Below are 20,258 nucleotides of genomic sequence, written 5' to 3' on the forward strand. Positions count from 1 at the left end.
TTTGAATTTCGCGCAATGCTACACGAGAACTATCTGTCTTTTATTGAGATTTGTTTTGAATTTCGCCCAAAGCTACACTAGAACTATCTGTCTCTCATTTTTCAATATAAGACAAGAAAGATTGGTTTGGGTTGTTTTGAATTTTGCGCAAAGCTAAACGAGAACTATCTGTACTTTATTTTTCAGTATTCCCTTATTTTTCAGTACAAGACTAGAAGGATTGGTTTGGTTTGTTTTGAATTTCGCGCAATGCTACACGAGATCTATCTGTGTTTTATTTTTCAGTACAAGACTAGCAAGATTGGTTTGTTTTGAATTTCGCGCAAAGCTACACGAGAACTATGTGTCCCTTATTTTTCAATATAAGACGAGAAGGATTGGTTTGGTTTGTTTTGAACTCTTAGGCTACTTTTTCACCAACAAATAGTGGGAGTAACCGTCATATTATAATGTTCCCAATGCTGAATGGGCAAGCATGTTTTGCGCGACGGGTATTCGAACCCTCGATATTCAGATTACGAGTCGAACGTTTTAAACCACCTGGCCAAAAGAGTAAAATAGTAGCCCAAGAGTTGGTGATGTGTGGTGATGACTAGCTGTCTTCGCTCTAATCTTACACTGCTAAATTACGGACGGCTAGCGCAGATAGCCCTCGTGTAGATTTGCGTCAAATTAAAAAAAAGCATTAAATTTGTTGTGTTGTTATACAATGCCCTCAATCAACAAACATTTTCCAAAATTTTATAAATTGCCTTTTCTAGGTAAAACAGTATACACAAAAATACCTTGCAGTGATTGTTTAAATAACTTGTTCGTTTTATTTGAAGTCAATTTGTTGAGTATCCACTTTCCGTCCTTTGTTGAAGAAGATACACATACACTGCTGGCCAAAATCTTAAGGCCAATGAACATAAAAAGAAAATATGCACTGTTATTTGAGTAGAGCTTGGAAAGATGAAAATACGAAAAGGGAAAATGAAAATAAAAACCTTTTAGCATTTAATTAGTAAAATTTGAACACTATGAAATTATCCTAAATACTAGCCAGTCAAAAGTTGAAGACCATAAGAAACGAAGCGTTAATTGGTATACACGTAACAAAATTTAGTCATTTGTTTTTAAGTATTAGCGTTGTCAACATCTCCCACTGACATCTCTTGTGTTAGATCGGGTAAAAACATCGCAAAGGCTTAAAAGTTGACAGAGTTTGAACGTGGTAGAATTGTCGAGCTACAAAAGCAAGGTCTTTCTCAACGTGCCATCGCTGGTGAGATTGGACGTAGTAGAATTGATTAAATTAAAAGACTCTGAGGGATACGAAACCAGAATTTCAAGTGGTCGGCCCAAAAAAAATTCGCCGGCGTTGAGTATTAGGATTGTACGGGTTGTCCGGCAAGACACCAGCCTATCGTCGAACCGGATTAAGGCACTTACGGACGCAGAATGCAGCTCGGAAACAATAAGAGGGCATCTGCGAGAGAAAGACTTTAAAAACCATAAACGTCTTCGAAGGCCACATTTCCTTCCACACCACGAAACAGCTCGGTTAAACTTTGCTGAAAAGCACCCAACATGGGATGTAAAGAAGTGGAAGAAAGTTTTGTTCTCTGATGAGAAGAAATTTAACCTGGATGGTCCAGATAGCTTCCAACGTTACTAGCATGAAAGGGATATCTCACCGGAGACATTTTCTACACGACACAATGGAGGAGGTTCCATCATGTTCTGGTGTGCCTTATCCTTCCATGGAACAATGGAGCTTCAGGTTATACACGGGCGTCAAACAGCAGCTGGCTACATTGGCATGTTAAAGAGAGCATCCTTATTAACTGAAGGCTCTCGATTGTGTGGAAATAACTGGATCTTTCAGCAGGTCAACGTTGCAATCCACAATGACCGCAGGACAAAGGACTTTTTTCATGGCGAATAACGAGATTCTTTTGGACCATCCAGCGTGTTCACCCTAACTGAACCCCATTGAAAATGTTTGGGGGTGGATGGCAAGGGAAACCTATAGAAATTGACGTCCATTCCAAACAGTGCATGAACTTCGTGAAGCCATCTTCACCACTTGGAATAAAATTCCAGCCAGCCTTCTGCAAACGCTTATATCGACCATGCCAAAGCGAATGTTTGCAGTTATTCGCAATGACGGCTATGCAACACACTACTGAGACCTCTTGTTGGGCATTTCCTACCCTGTTTAAGACTTCTTTTTGGTGTGATCTTAAACTTTTGACCAGCTGGTATTTAGGCTAATTTCATAGTGTTCACATTTTCCCTATTAAATGCTAAAAACGTTTTTATTTCTATTTTCCTTTTTCTTATTTTCATCTTTCGAAGTTCCACTCAAATAAGTGGTTGAGTCTAACAACGCAAAATGCATATTTTCTCTTTATGTTCATTGGCCTTAAGATTTTGGCCAGTGAGCCAAAGAAATAATGCCATCTTACTGTAGTGCCCTCTACTGACAACTAAAGAAACTAGGCTGCCAAAATTCAGCAAAGGAAATAATTTCCTTTCTGTTTGAGGTTATACTCTGTATTAATAACAGATATTAATGAAAGTATTCATAATATTGAATAATGGATTGCTATTGGCGTATAATATTGTGCAAACACATCCTAAGTGGTCGAAATTGTAAAGTTGAAGCCGAAGATGTATTTGCCCTAATGCTCTAAAGTAGTAGAAATTTGAATTTATTTTCTACGCAGTTGATGACCCACACAACGGTTAAATATATATTACTTAGTTTCGTAAAAGTTTACTCACAACATCTGGACCTATCTAATTTCAATGTTCCCTACTTGTAGCCTCCTAGTGGCACAGCTTGTCACCAGGAAGATTTAAAGAAAGACGATTGGTTGAGAACATTGAGGTACAAGTGTACGATTAGTATTTTAGATTTTATTTTGTTCTTTTTTTTTACTTTTGTAGCAGATTTGCACGAACATTGGACAATAATTCTATCCCCATTTCTTGGTTTTAATTAATTAAATTTTAGAGATAAACGTCAGGGACTGTGACGCTAGAATTCGGGTTTCGATATCCATGGTAAACAGAGCAAAAATAATTCAGATATGCTATAAAACAAAACTAATTTCTCAACAATCTTGCGATGTTTTAAAAATATTTCATTTCTGTACTAAGTACGTACAAGTAAAAAAACGTTAAAAATTGTACTTCAAGTGACCTGTCGCTTTAAATGACTAAACATACACATGGTGATAATTTTAAAAATGTACTTGTTTCTCGTTAACAAGGGTACACAAATGGGCAATTTTTGCTGTGCCCATCACTACAACCCATCAACAAAAATACTGGGAGTTAACTGTACGTCAGCTGTGTTATAGTTTCATAATGTTGGTGTTCAAGTGTTATCAAAATCATGTAATCTCCAGTTCATTCTTCCCTAAATATCACATGTTGAAAAATGTTTGTCTCTTAAATACTTTGATATGCTCAGACAATAATATCATATTTGACAGACTTCAGGTTTTAATGCGTTACTTGATAAGTCCGTTTAGTTTATTTATATAACGTGCTACATTGAAGACCTGAACGACTTATAAAATCACATAATTATAGCTTTACTTCAAAAACACGACACTGAATTTCATATGGTCAGAACAAATACTTGTTATTTTTTCACAATATTCAATATTTACATACAAACGAATTTCATAACATTAGACATCAAGTGCCAGACATGTCTTTTTTTTTTAAGATTTAAGTTTTCGGTTGTACCAGTGGTTTTATAAAATTGATTCACATTTTTATCGATAGGCTTAATGAAAAAAATTCACGAATATTTAATTACTATATTCAAATCACTCACTGCACCTTGGAATCACTCATAATAAATTTGTAGAAACTGTTATTTAAGTTAATTATTTTACTTTTAATTCGAAGCTTGTTGGTTCTTTTGAAGTACATAACTGGTCTTGTCACAATTTATTTTTAGCAATTTCTACATGGTTAATAATTTTAATACCAGGTGTCAATTATTCTTAGAAATGTTATTTAGAGAACAAGCTGACTTTAAAAAAGTGTTCAAGGTGTAAATTAATTTGTATTCTTCAACACATTGTTGTGCGATGAACATTTCTGTAACAACGTCGAAAGTGTGGAATTAAAAGACAAATAAAGAGATAAACTGTTAGAACAGTCTGTGAGCATTTTTCTTCATATTAATTTATTTACATTATGTTTGTTTGTTTGTTTTTAATTTCGCGCAAGGCTACACGAGAGCTATTTGCGCTAGCCGTTCCTAATTTAGCAGGGAAGGCAGCTGATCATCACCACCCACCGCCAACTCATGAGCTACTCTTTTAACCAAAGAATAGTGGGAGTGAGCGTAACATTATAACGCCCCCACGCTGAAAGAACGAACATGTGTGATGTGACAAGGCTACGAACGCACTATCCTCAGATTACAAATCGAGTGCCTAAACCACCTCACCATTTCGGGCCTTTTTACATTATGATTTTAAAAACAAAACAAAAACAGCACTGTTTGTTTTACTGGAGAATGTTGAATTTGTGTTTCTAAGAGGTTTTGTTTTCTTTGTAGACACAACTGAGTGATTTTACTACCAAATACTAGATTTAGTTTGTTAATTTATTTTGTAAATATTCTTAAATTCAGTTTTTTTCCTTTTACGATTTGTTATATTTTAGCAAAATGTTGTTTTTACTACACCATTGTTTTACTGAATTTCCTCTTCTGCTACAACCTAGACGAGCAGAACTTACTGACATGAGAGTGACAAAACCATTGACGATGAAAACCTAACAGCTGTTTCTTATATCAATAACACGTACGATACAACAGATGGAGCATTGGAACAACAAGAATTTAGAAAAGGAGTTTCACACTGATATTATAACTGTGATCACCCCCATAAGAACCTCCTATTGTTGACATATTTTCAGAAATAACAAGAATTTTCACACTGATATTGTAACTGTGATAACCCCATGATAACCTCCTATTGCTGACATACTTCTAGAAACAACAAGAATTTTCACACTGGTATTGTAGCTGTGATCACTCTATGAGAACCTCCTATTGTTGACATATTTCTAGAAACAACAAAATTTTTCACACTGATATTGTAACTGTGATAACCCCATGAGAATCTCCTATGGTTGACACACTTCTAGAAACAACAAGAATTTTCACACTGGTATTGTAACTGTGATCACTCTATGAGAACCTCCTATTGTTGACATATTTCTAGAAACAACAAAATTTTTCACACTAATATTGTAACTGTGATAACCCCATGAGAATCTCCTATTGTTGACATATTTATAGAAACAACAAGAATTTTCGCACTGATATTGTAATTATAATTACCCCATAAGAACCTTCTATTGTTGACATATTTCTAGAAATAACAAGAATTTTTACACTGATATTGTAACTATAATTACCCTATAAGAACCTCCTATTGTTGACATATTTCTAGAAACAATCAAAATATTCATACTGAGATTGTATCTGTAATTACCCACATACGAACCTCCTATTGTTGACATATTTTTAGAAGCAACAAGAATTTTCACACTGATATTGTAACTATGATCACACCGATGACCACTCCTTACTCTTGATAACTTTATTAGAATGTCTAGGCATATTATATCGTTCCAAAATTGAAAGTCTGTTTGTTTTTTGAATTTCGCACAAAGCTACTCGAGGGCTATCTGTGCTAGCCGTCCCTAATTTAGTAATGTAAGACTAAAGGGAAGTTAGCTAGTCATCACCACCAACTCTTGGGCTACTCTTTTACCAACTAATAGTGGGATTGACCGTCACATTATAAAGCTCCCACGGCTGAAAGGACGAGCATGTTTGGCACGACGGGGATGCGAACCCGCGACCCTCAGATTACGAGTCGCACGCCTTAACACGCTTGGCCATGCCGGGCCACCAAAATTGAAAGAGAATCGTATTATAAAAGGTCTGTCATGAAGTAACTTTAAGTAAAGAATCTTAATCTTGTCATTATTAACACTTTTCACCTACTTAAATGTATCATAAATAACCATCGTTTTCCATGCTCAATTCCTGATGATATCAGAGAAAGGACACTACACTATATTAACCCGTGTAAAGTTTTTCGTTAATAGTATTTATGTAATCTTCGCACTGCTAAAACAGCTGTAGTGTTAGCGAGGTGACATCAACTGTACCACATTTTGGTTCAGTTATTTGTTATTATTTAATCATTGGCACACTAGAAAGTGGTTATTTATTTCTCTGATTTTGTGATTATCTTCACGGGACAAGACATATGACTTGTAGTAATCTTTGCAAGGACATTTTAAAGTCATGAAGCAGTAATATCATTTTAAAGTCATGAAGTAGTGATATCATTTTAAAGTCATGAAGTAGTGATATCATTTTAAAGTCATGAAGTAGTGATATCAGTATTGCACTTCAAGTTGGTCATCTGTAGTTCTTCCTGTGGGGGTCTTTCAACACATGTCCGATACCGCTGTCTCCGTCTTCGATACTTAGGACAGCAGATGCACAGAAGTTTGTTGAAGGCCCTTCGAAAGTCGCGGCTCCAGCAAGCGTAGATGACCGGGTTCATTCCCGAATTTATCCACCCTAGCCACGTAACAGTAGAAAACACCAGGTCTGGATGACCCACGCAACGCTCTTCACACACCCCCATGAGCACATTGGTCACAAAAAACGGGAGCCAACATAGGATGAACACGCCCATCACTATCCCTAAGGTTTTCGCTGCTTTTCGTTCCTTGGCCAATTTAGCCAGCTTGCGACTGATTGAGAACGATTTCAAATGGCGGCAGGTTGTTCTGAACGCCGTGCTCTCGTCGCCTTCCTCGACAGATGGTGCCATCGAACCACTTGGATAAGCGGCTTTGAGTGTCTCTTCTTCAAACACTCTCCCTCGATGAATGCGTAGAGTTAACGGAGATGACTGGTCACCGTTGCATGAACGGATCATCTTGGTTCCTAGTCTGAGGCTACGCGCCTGGATCCGGGCTGCTTTATAAATGCGATAGTACGTATATCCCATCACAGTTAGCGGAAGGTAGAAAGAAATTAGTGACGAAAACACCAAGTAGCCCACGTCATCTGTGAAATCGCATGTGTAAGGTGGAGGGGGTGAAGTGGTCACCCCTCTCCACCAGGCGATAGCTGGAAAAGAGATAAGCGACGAACACACCCACACAAATGCAATTAGCAGCCCCGCCTTCGTTGGTGTCATTCTACGGGGGTAGCTTATTGGGTCTGTAATGGCCCAGTAGCGGTCCAAAGAGATTACACACAAGTTCAAAATGGATGCTGTACTTGCCAAGACGTCTAAGGAATGCCAAACATCACACCAATCCTGTCCGAATATCCAATGCTTGTTCATCGCCTCGTGTATTGCACTAAATGGCATCACCAGCGCCCCCACTAGGCAGTCTGCTGTAGCAAGAGAAGCAATAAAATAATTGGTCACCGTATGAAGATACTGTTCCTTAGCAACGGCAACCATCACTAGTATATTACCAAATACTGTAGCAACACAAAATATAGCTAGTACAAAAGCTAATGCAGGGTGTTGGATGAATACTTTTGGCAATTCAGCAAGTGTTTTGTTTAGAACTGACTGGTTGTCATAGCTACTGATGTTGTGGTAAAAGGAAGAGTTATCAGTAAGTGCACCTAGCAACATTAATTCGGTTTCAGTGAGAAATGCTTCTCCAGGGGATACGATATGTGACCACAGCAACGGATCATGCATCGTGATTGCATAAATTCCGAGCAAAGTTAATCAACGTAATAAATCAGATAATTCATTAAGATGTATCACTTCTGTTTCCAGACCACGTGACACTACCGTTGGTTTCTGAGCTCCCATTCAAGTTCCATATCGTATTCATGAACCTGCAAAACAGCAAATAATATAAACTATTATTTAGCAGCCAGGGTCATTTTCTTGTTTTAAATATACAGTAGACGTGACAACGCGAGGTTTAAACTTTGGCTTGCAAAAGTCAACATTGCGCTTATTTTTTTCCATGAGGATATTCGTATAGCACGATGCTGTTAAACCTACCTTTGAAAATTTTTGTTGTCATTACAAAAAACACGAGAACGAATGTCAGCTGTGTTTTAATAATTAGTATGCTATAATACATATGGAGATTCTTCGTAACACTAATTGCTAAAAGCTTGTAACTAAATTGAGCAGATTAAATTATATTTTGTACCTATAATAGCATCACACTGTTGTTAGGCAGACAAAAAGTTTCATTATTTAATTAAGAAGTTATAATTAAGAGAAGCAAACAAGAATACTAGAGCATAGTAGCGTTTATCGGCAGAGGGCCCACGTGTCAGTTGTTGACAAATTTGTAGAGATGGATTCTAGAAACTTGTTTTCAGAAAATTCAGGCCAATTTTTATGTCTGAACACAAATTTATAGATATATTGCACAGAGACAAGACGAGAGAATAAAGGATTATTTTTCACAGCGCATTCAAACATTTTCTTATTGTGTAAACAGGAGGACTCACAGCGTTAAACGAACTGTAACAGCGACACATTCAAATAAATCTATGCTTAGCCTTCAGTGGTGAATTTCTGCTGTCGCTGTGTATCAAATACTAAACAGTTGTTCAAAATATTTTTGTTACAACGTCACGAAGTCCTCTATAACACTTAAATATTATCCAGTAACCACTGGTAAATACTTCCTTATTACAGACTTTTACTGGTTACACATCATTATGACAGACGCGTTAAAGAGAGAATAGAGCAAACTCTGAAACTTTATAATTGTCTTAATTGCAGTAAGTTAAGAATACAACATACTTTGAGACTGTAGAAATGATAAGTATGATAGACGCCAAAAGGTAGGAACATAAAATTTCTATTCACAAGATAAAAACATACAGAAAAAGCCTCACCCAATTTTTTACGTACAAGCACAAAAATAGATCTAGGACAATGTCTCAGCTCCATGGTTACTGTTTGTATGTTTTAAATTTCGCGAAAAGCAGCTACTTAAGGGCTATCTACGCTAGTCGTCCCCAATTCAGCTATGTAAGACTAGAGGGAAGGCAGCTTGTCATCATCACCCACCGCCAACTCTTGGGCTAACCTTTTACCAACGAATAGTGGAATTGACCGTCACGTCATAACGCCCCCACGGCTGAAAGGACGAGCATGTTTGGTATGACGGGGATTCGAACTCGCGACCCTCGGATTACAAGTCGAATGCCTTAACTACCTAGCCATGCTGAAACTCCATGGGCGTTCCCTATATTTTGAAAACAAAGAAACATTTGATGTTATATTCTTATTCCTACAGATGTTTGCCCAAATTTGGCATTACTTTGTTAACACACACGTTGCATACTTTGTGAAAAAAATATACAATAACACCCGAATGTGGTAATCAAATGAAGTTGACTGCTAAATTTTCTCTAATTTTTATAAATATTCAAGAATATTTTTGAACGATGTTTCAATTATGGGTAATTGCGCTGAGGTTTTCTTTACACGGATTGAAACGGCATATTTTTTGTTTTGTGTTCAGACAAAAAATTTTTTCCGTATGTCTTTTGCATTTTCCAATCACTTTTTGGAAATTTTTAGTCTCTTATATTTGACTCAAAAATTATTTTTGACAATTTTTATATTGAAATAGAACAATTTCTTTCTAATGAGACGCCGGTTTTATGCAACAAAGTGCCTAATATTTTGCAACAATATATAATTTCTCATCTTGAAAAATACAAACTATAATTATCTACCTAATTAGATTCTCACTTTGAAACAAACAAGCTTTCAAGATGTCTTCATAGAAGTAATAAAAATAAACAAAAAGGTAGGATATATAAAAAAAAATATTTGGGTGAGACGTTGTCCATATATCTATAAAACACCCAAATTTAAAACGTTAAAACGTTATTAACACTGACGATTGCTCATGATCTTTAACGGAAAATATTTCTGTTTAATCCAGTGATATTGTAAATCTTTATTGCAGAACATTGTAGTATTAATTAAAAAAATATTAATTCATCATATAAAAAGATTAAATATGCTTCGTTTGGGATAAGTAATGCTTTGTTATATAAGACAATGGTAATCTATTATACAAGAAGACATGTTTTATTACAGAATAAGGTATGGCAATAAAAATGAAGATTGTCTTATTATAGAATTCAGTTATTTATTATAGAGTACAATAATACTTTAGTATAAAAAATTATAGTCAGAAAGCGCAAATAAAAAGTTGTAGAAACGTTTTTGTTTTTTTTACAGTGAGTAATCAAAACAAATATAAAAAGTGTGACTGGTTTTTACATGAAATTATTAAGTCTATGTAGTCATAGGTATATAACGGCGTACACTGTATGGTGATTTTTGTATATAAGTATTATTTCTAACGTGGCAAATGCACTACATTTCTTAACTATAAGCTGAGAAGAGCTGCCATTAATTGTTTTTTTGTGTTTTTTTTACGGAAAACAAAACTAAAACTCCCTCATACGTGTCTGTTTTCAACTTACACAGTCCTAGAATTTGAAGTACTTGATTGGAGAAGCGAGGTTCTTAACGGAAAGTTGGCCCGGCATGGCCAAGCGTGTTAAGGCGTGCGACTCGTAATCTGAGGGTCGCGGGTTCGCATCCCAGTCGCGCCAAACATGCTCGCCCTTTCAGCCGTGTAGGCGTTATAATGTGACGGTCAATCCCACTATTCGTTGGTAAAAGAGTAGCCCAACAGTTGGCGGTGGGTGGTGATGACTAGCTGCCTTCCCTTTAGTCTTACACTGCTAAATTAGGGACGGCTAGCACAGATAGCCCTCGAGTAGATTTGTGCGAAATTCAAAACAAACAAACAAACTTAACGGAAAGTTAATTTAACAATACCTGAATAACATGAATTAGAAGAGAAGAAGGTTTAAAAGGGTCCAACATTTGACAACTTATATAATTTTAAATACAACACTAAAAACTATCGCAATTTTACAACAGTTTCATTCTGTGACCAATTAAACCGAAATGTCTTCAAGGAAGAGAGAAAACGCGACTATTTACAGATACACACACACGATCAAAGTATTTATAGATGGAATTTTCAAAAGGAAAATCTATATATGCACACATAAGTACATTAAATAGACTGGTGTTATAGCGAAAGGTTACCAAGATCCGTACGAAATATTTATAAGAATCTTGTCAAGAAAAGATCCACAAACAATCACAAAAACAAACATTTATAAAAAGAAGCTTGCCATAAAAAAATCTGCAAACAATAGCAAAAATATTTATAAACAGGCGCTTGTGAAATAAATCCACAAACAATCACAAAAATAATCATTTATAAACAGAAGCTGTCAAAAAATCAACAAACAATTATAAACAGTAGCTTATCAAGAAAATCCATGAACAATCGCAAAAATAAACATTTATAAACAAAAGCTTGTCGAGAAAAATCCACAAATAATCACAAAAAAAGCAAACATTATAAACAGAAGCTTGCCAAAAAAAATCTACAAACATTCACAAAAACAAACTTTATAAACAGAAGCTTGCCAAAAAAAATCTAAAACAATCACAAAAAGCAAACATAATTAAAAGAAGCTTGCCAAATAAAGATCCACAAACAATCACAAAAAACAAACATTATAAACAGAAGATTACCAAAAAAAAGATCTACAAACAATTACAAAAAGCAAATATTATAAACAGAAGCTTGCCAAAAAAAAATCCACAAACATTTGTAAACAGAAGCTTTATGACAAAAGATCTACAAACAATTACAAAAAGGAAATATTATAAACAGAAGCTTGCCAAAAAAATCCACAAACATTTGTAAACAGAAGCTTTATGACAAAAGATCCACAAACAATCACAAAAAGCAAACGTTTATAAACAGAAGTTTGTCAAGAAAGATCCCACATACACACAGACAGGACAAGTCCTTATAAATGGAAGTGTTAAAAAAATTAAAGTATTTATCAGAAAAGACATTTGAAAAAGTTCTACACACATAAATATTTATTTACAGGAACTAAGAACACAGTATACTTGTCTTTGTAAAAAAAACAATATACTTGTTGTAGTAAAACAATGCAGTGTACTTGTCATTGTAAAATAAGATATGATCGTTATACTTGTAAAATAATACCTTATATTTATCCTTGTAAAACAAACCAGTAACGTTTTCTTTGTAAAATAAAACAATATACTAGTTTTTTTAAAAATAACTCAGCACACTTGTTCTTTTAGAAAAGGAAAGCACAGTTGTTATTTTAAAATAACATAGTATACATTTTTGTTGCAAAAAAAGATAGTGTATTTGACTTTCTAAAATAACACAGTATATTTGTTTTTATAAAATACCATAGTCACACTTGTTTTTGTAACCTAAAACAGTACTCTTGTTCTATTATCCTTATAAAATAGCACACTATACTTTTTTTGTAAAATAACCCAGTGCGTGTTTGTGTAAATTAAGATAGTGTAACTGTTCTTGTAAAATAACACAGTATGCGTGTTTTCGTGAAATAAGATGGTATATGTGTTTTTGTAAGTTAAGAAATATTTACTTGTATTCGTAAAATAAGATAGTATACTTGTTTTTGTGGAATTACACAGTGCACTTGTCCTTGTAAAACAATCCATGAAGCTTTTCTTTCTTTGTAAAATAACACAGTATATCTATCTTTGTAAATTAACACAGCATATTTGACCTTGTAAAATAACACATTTTAAGTCCCTTTATAAAGTAACACAACATACTTGCCTTTCTGACAAGAAACAGTATACTTATCTTTGTAAAATAACCCTGTTACTTGTCCTTGTAAAATATGAAAGTATACTTGTCTTTATAAAACAACAGAATGTACCTGTTCTAGTAAAATAACTGTATTTTACTTGTAAACTAAAACAGTATACTTATTTTTGTAAAGTAACACAGTACTTTTTATTTCTAAAATAACTGGGTATATTCGTCCGTATAAAATAACACAGTATGTTTGTTCTTGTAAAATAACACAGTGTACTTATTATTATAAAATAAAACAGTATATTTGTTATGATAGGAAGCATTAAGATAACCCTATATGCTAGTCCTTATAAGAACACTTACTTGAAGTCGAAACATACTGTTCTATCGTTTATTGCAGAGCACAGCCGTTTCATCGTGTTCAATAACAGGCATCTAAAGCAGTAGAGACCTTAATTCAGTCATGTTCAAAGGCCGTACCATGTCACACAGCATGTTGTCGAAAGTGGCCTTCTGTCAGAAAGAAATGTCACCTGCTGAGTCTTGATATAACCTCCAGTGTTGTTGAAATCATAAACAGAAACGACTCTAGGCGCGGATATGTAAGAGTAAAATAATCAGACGACGACCAATGTTAACAAAAGCAACGTCGTAACCATATGTTAGTGAGACTCAACTTTTTATACACAAGAAAAAAGACCCACTATTAGTGTGAATTATTATATTCCTTCTTTCAGTACGGAACCTAAAACTAAGAGTTAGGTAGTATTAGAGTCAACTCAATATTTGTTTTAATCAGGTCTGGTTTTAGGAAGAATCGACTTAGTTTTGAATTTCGCGCAAAGCTACACGAGGGCTATCTGCGCTAGCCGTCCCCAATTTCGCAGTGTAAGACTAGAGGAAAGGCAGCTAGTCATCACCACCCGCCGCCAACTCTTGAATTACTTTTTACCAGTGAATAGTGGGATTGATCGTAGCACTATAACACTCCCACGGCTGAAAGGGCGAGCATGTTTGGTGTGACGGGGATTCGAACCCGCAACCCTCAGATTACGAGTCGCACGCCTTAACTATCTGGTCATGCTGGGCTATTATAAAATGAGACTTTATAGAAGTGTTTCTTGTTTTCTTAGATAAAGGAAGACGAGAACATTTTTTCTTCGAAATATAAATAGCACAAAGCAAAACGCAAATTAACCGACTGAAACAAAAGTAGCAGTTGAAGTTGGGACATATTTATCATATAACGTCCTATGTTTCTCGATGATGTTGGTGCAGGAGTGGCATTTTAAAAGCGGTAAAAAACCAAAAGCCAGCCCAGTTAATAATTCATTTGTGTTACTTTACGTATTCGTTATTCTGTACAACTTTGCTCAACCGATTTTTTAGCTTATTTTACATAGATGTTTTCCAGTGGCACAGCGTCATGTTTATGAACCTACAATGCTAGAATCCGGGTTTTGATACTCGTGAGGGAGAGAGAGCACAAATAGTCCATTGTGTAGCTTTGTGCTTAACTTCAAACAAACAAACATAGATGCTCAAAATGTTTTCACTTTATATAGATTTTAGGGCCATTAAGTTCCATTAAATGGCCTGAGTAAATGAAAATGTATACAAAACCACTTTGTTTCATTGACACATTTATATGTTCCTTTCTGGAGATTGCTTTCGGCACTAATATTTCCCTCTATAAGGTTCCGCTACTCGTATGTCTCTCTCTCTCTCTGCTATTGGCACTTATATGCTCCTATTTAGGGCAGTGCTATAAGCACTTATATGCTTTTCTCTAGAGCACTGACACTGGCACTTATGTGGAAAAAATATACAACCCTTGTTTTAGCCTTTAAATGTATGGTATTAATTACATGTGTAAAAATTTTACCAGTTTAAAGCATCAATAATTAATGAAAATATTATCAAAATACGTCTGTTTTGTTTGTTTTTTATTGTGTATCTAAAGATGAAACATTTCATTCTGTGGTATGGCATGTACTGTCACAACATTGTTTGTAAACTGAACTATAAAATGAGGAAACTGTTTATTCTGTGGCGATTCCACATTGTTACAACATTGTTGGTGGGTGAGCTGAGCTTTACGGTGAAAAAGCTATTCATTCTGTGGCGATTTCATGTGTTGTAACTACACAGGTATTGAGGTAAACCATTTTTGGGTAATTTCATGTGTTGTAACTACACGGGTATTGAGGTAAACCATTTTTGGTAATTCCATGTGTTGTCAATATATAGTTCATAAAGTAAATCTTTGCGGTAAGAAATCTGTTTATTTTGTGGTAACTCTAGATGTTGTCGTAACATGGTTGATGAATTAAACCATTATGATAAGAAAACTATTCGTTCTGTGTTATTTCCAACGTATTGTTATTGCACAATTGGTAAACTGAACTTTATGATGAAAAACTGCTCATTCTGTTTACAAAATCGGTTTACAGCACAGGCGTGAGTGGTCGATAGTTACTTAACTCTTTAAACCAGGTTTATGCGCGCTTGAACTATGATTAATAATTGTTCTTTTACTATTTAGTTTGGTTGGTTGTTTTAATGTAAAGCTACGCAATGGCAAATCTGCTCTCTTTCCACCAGCCCTCCAGTGGTGCAATAGCATGTCTGCGGACTTACAACGCTAGAATACGGGTTTGTATGCCCGTAATGGGCAGATCGCAGACAGTTAATCCATTGTGTGCCTTTATATTTAGTTACAAATAAACAAACAAGTTTTTCCATCAGGGGGAATTGAGCTCCAGATTTTAGTGTTATAAGTCCTTAAAGTACCGCTGATCTACTGGGGCACTTTACAGGTTAGAAGAACTTAGCTGAGGGTTATACAGAATAGCCTGCCTGCCCTAAGCTAGAGACATCCATTGCTATACGGCATATCCAGAACTAATCATTTACACGTTTATAAATACGTATACGCGAAGCTATGAGCATCAAAACATCTATTTTAAGCTCAGTATCTAGAAGAAGAAAATCGAGTTCAACACAACAGCGCCACCGAATGTAAATTGGTTTATCTGTCCATTTCTTTTCGAGTTTATAATAGTTAATCAAAAATAAAAAGAAGCAATTTATAAATAAATACCATCTTACATAATCATAATGGTACGGATAAATAAAAAGGCCCCAACGAACAATGTGAGATTTGAAAAATTCGTCAACAATCATAGAGGGTTAAATAGAATCAACATACAAAAAGCGAGCACAACCTCAGCCAATACGTAGTTTTTATAACTCGAGAAATATTGACTTTATTCGACACTCGTGTGCAGTATGTGCGTTTACTTAAAGAAGCAACGTTAAAGAAAATCTACTTGCATGAATGTAATTTCAACGTTACTCCATTGTTATGAAATGCATTATCTCAAAGTAGAAGAGAACTTAGAATTCCGGAGCGTGGAATAATGCATTTAAATTACCATGTAAATGTTCACTATATGTTCGTCTCTAACTCTTTCACTCAGTAACTAACGTTTCGGCCCGTCATGGCCAGATGAGTTAAGGCGTTCGACTTGTAATATGAGGGTCGTGGGTTCAAATCCCCGTCGTACCAAACATGCTCGCCCTTTCAGCCGTGGGGGCGTTATATACGTGACGGTTAATCCCACTATTCGTTGGTAAAAGAGTAGCCCAAGAGTTGTCGGTGGAAGGTTATGAGTAGCTGCCTTCCCTGTAGTCTTACACTGCTAAATTAGGGACGGGTAGCGCGGATAGCCCGAAAATGTAAAACAAACTAACTAACATACTTACTCACTTGATTTATATTTGATATGCTATGTGTACATAGTACAAATACAGCAGTACGAAATCTACTTGATATGCCATATACATGAAGTACAAATACGGTAGTATGAAACCTACTAGATATGCCATGAACAATTAATACAAATACAGAAATATGAAATCTATTTGATAAGCCATGTACATGCAGTAAAAATACATGTATGAAATCTAATTGATATGCAACGTATAAATAGTAAAAATGTGTGTGTCTGTGTGTTTTTATAGCAAAGCCACATCGGGCTATCTGACGAGCTCACCGAAGGGAATCTAACTCCTGATTTTAGCGTTGTAAATCCGTAGACTTATTGCTGCATTAGCGGAGGGCAATGTAGTAAAAATACAGCAGTACGAAATTTATAGGATATACCATCTGCATGTAGTACATACGCATGAAATCCGTATTTATAATGTGTAAGTGCAATATAAATGTTGCAATAAGAAATCTACTTAATACGCTGTATATATGTGGTACAAATACAGTGGTACGAAACCTACTAGACGCATGGAGAAAATGACTGTAATTAAATTATTCGTCTATTTCGCTGACGAAAGTTTAAATTATTTTCTATTTTATTTTTATTGTAAAGTTAGGTACACACGTGTTTTATTTAGTGCGGGCGGTATGTCATCTTTATCGAACGGATAAAGACTATAAGCTCAAGTCATGTGAGTGGGAACACCAGCGAAATTCCATGAGCTACTTAGCTAATGGATTCTATGTAGAGCTTTGAAAATGATGTAAAAGAAGGTCAAACAATTCCTTATTGTTTTGCTTTTTGTATTTTCAAGGTTCAGATCGAATAACGTTACTATATTTAGCTTAGTATTTCCTAAGTGATTGTTTGTTTGTTTTTTAATTTTGCGCAAAGCTACTCGAGTGCTATCTGAGCTAGTTGTCCCTAATTTAGCAGTGTAGGACTAGAGGGAAGGCAGCTAGTCATAACCTTCCACCTACAACTTTTGGGCTACTCTTTTACCAACGAATAGTGGGATTGACCGCCACATTATAACGCCTCACAGCTGAAAGGGAGAACATATTTGCTGTGACGGGGAATTGAACCTGCGACTTTTAGATTACGAGTCGAGTGCCTTACCACCTGGCAATACAGGGGTGAACTCGGATACTTGTTTTTCTTTAAGTTAATGTTTACCTATGTCCTTCAAACCCGTAACAGTAATTCATTTTTTGTTTAAAATTCTTAATATGGAAATTGAGTAGAAGCTTTCGAATTCATGAATTACAATAAAAGTTTAATTTTTTCAAGAACATAATTAATTTTTTAAATTGCAATCTTTGAATACTTTTCTTCGGTGTCCGGACAATTCGTTGTATCCGTGTTCGTCACAGTCATAATTGGTCACAGATAGTTGGCCACAGCTCAATTCGTAGCATTTGTAATAACTACTGGGCTAAATATTTTTTACAACACAAAAGTAGGCTTAAATAGAAAAGTGAAAATAGGGCGAATTTTATTGTTGTGGATACATATAAAAATGACGTCACTATTCTATTCCAGTAAAATGTGACAAATAAAGATTGTGACCAGTTATGACTGTGACCAATACTTCCCAAATCCTTTTCTTCACTCATCATCTGTCAGCTCAAAGAACTGTATAAAAGTGATGCGGTTTATTAATATTCAACCACTTCGCAAATCAGTTTATAAATTGTGGTTAATTCTTTTGTATTAAACCCAAACTTTTCTGACATTTTCTATAACATAATTTGTCAGTTAAGGTGATTATGCAGTAGTTTGGTTTGTTTTGAATTTCGCGCAAAGCTAAATGAGTGTTGTTTTCGTTAGCTCTCTCTAATTTAGCAGTGTAAGACTATAGGGAAGGCAGCTAGTCATCATTACCCATTGCCAACTCTTTTACCAACTAACAGTGGGATTAACCATAACATTATAACGTTACCACGGCTGAAAGGGCGAGTATGTTTGATGCAACTGAGATTCGACCCCGCGACCCTTAGATTACGAGTTGAGTGCCTTATTCACCCGGCCATGCCGGGCTGATTATATAGTAGTACGATAGATATTTGATATCTTATAGTGCTAATATCATCTTAATTAAGATGCTATGTGAGAAGTGTAGCAGAAACAGTAGTTGGAAATACACTTGATTCGCTATGTACATGTAGTACAAAAATCAACCGTAATGCTATTTGAATTAAAGACCGAAAGCTAGCAGACCATTGAAGGCCATTAAGCTTAATATTCGTGAAAAAAAATCAGATTTCCACACTTAAACATGTGTGTGTGTGTCAGATAACACGAAACCTATTTTTCATTTGTTACTCATACGACCTCTAACTTTTTTCATACGTCAGAAAGACAGTAAAACATTCTGTCTGTCAGGACTACAGTGTGATATTACAGCATAAAAAGGGATCGTTACAAAAAACAAAAAGAAACGCATTACGTACTATTGAAAAATGCGTCTACTGAACATGACAGGTACAAACAGCTACACAGTAACTTAGGCCTATATTACCACTGGTGATGCATATACCCGATAGACGTATCATCTGAACAAAACAAACAATCTATTGCTACTTCATACAACTCTAAGTTCAGACAGCCTGCTTCCAAAGAACTAACTACAGTAAGAAAAATAAATATATACGCGGTGTCTCTTGTTCCTATGTAAAACTAAAATATCAATAAAAAATAGTATTCATTTTCATTATTATAAAACACTTCACCAATACTTATTGTTCTTCTAAAACATGGGATATTGGAAAGGTTTGGTTAGTTTTGGAAAGAAGTGAGATCATTGGAACAAAAGGAACTGAAATGCACGTCTCACTTAGCAGTATACGACTTCTAATGTGACTAAATATCGACCAGTCAATATCCATTAAGCCACTGTAAAACGTTGACCTCAAAAGAAAGAACCAGAAAGGGTTAGTTCTGATATCCTATTTTTCAAGTAGGAATGGAATATATAAATATTTATGTGGAAAAGACTCAGATTAAACACAATATTAATTTTATCAAACAACAAATATATACAGAGTGATTTTGAAGTAGTTTTTCTATTTACACCTTAACCTTGTGTTCGCATCAATTTATATTACTTTGAACCACAAATACATTACTGTTTATTAAAGAAACAGCTCGAAAGATTGATTTTGTTTGTACGCAAGGACTATTTGCGCTAACCATCCCTAATTTCGCAGTGTAAGACTAGAGGGAATGCTGCTAGTCATTATCACCCACGACCAACTCTTGGGCTGCTCTTTTACCAACGAATAGTGGGATTGACCGTCACATTATAATGCTCCCACGGCTTAAAGGGCGAGCATGTTTGGTGTGACGGGGATTCGAACCCGCGGCCCTCGGATTACGAGTCGAGTACTTGAACCACCTGGCCATGCCAGGCCAGAACTCGAAAGAACTTCGATACGACCTAGAAACTCTAATAAAAAGTATTTCATAACAACAGGTTCATAACAACACTGGCGAAAACTTGAAATTATGTGTTATAAATAAGAACAACCTGGAACAAAATGAAAACAGCAACATATTTTGAGCAAGAGGAAGTACTTGATAAAAAATAAAATTTGAAACTTGCCGAGAAAGTTCTGCAGATAGAATACCTGAAAAAAAATAAAATAAAAGGACATAAAAAACTCAAACCTTAGTGGCCCGGCATGGTCAAGCGTGTTAAGGCACTCA

The 20,258-nt window shown here is 35.4% G+C and overlaps 1 pseudogene across 1 annotated transcript; it reads right to left on the reverse strand.

Moving 5' to 3' along the window:
• Positions 1-3,594: 3,594 nt before the first annotated feature.
• On the reverse strand, positions 3,595-13,290 carry LOC143255964 (dopamine receptor 2 pseudogene; annotated as a pseudogene). The gene is made up of 2 exons (XR_013030942.1): positions 13,138-13,290; positions 3,595-7,915 (listed from the first exon to the last, which is right to left on the reverse strand). The product of XR_013030942.1 is annotated as a dopamine receptor 2 pseudogene (transcript).
• Positions 13,291-20,258: the final 6,968 nt, after the last annotated feature.

This window comes from Tachypleus tridentatus, chromosome 7, assembly GCF_004210375.1.
Source record: "Tachypleus tridentatus isolate NWPU-2018 chromosome 7, ASM421037v1, whole genome shotgun sequence".
In the NCBI taxonomy this organism is placed as follows: Eukaryota; Metazoa; Arthropoda; class Merostomata; order Xiphosura; family Limulidae; genus Tachypleus; species Tachypleus tridentatus.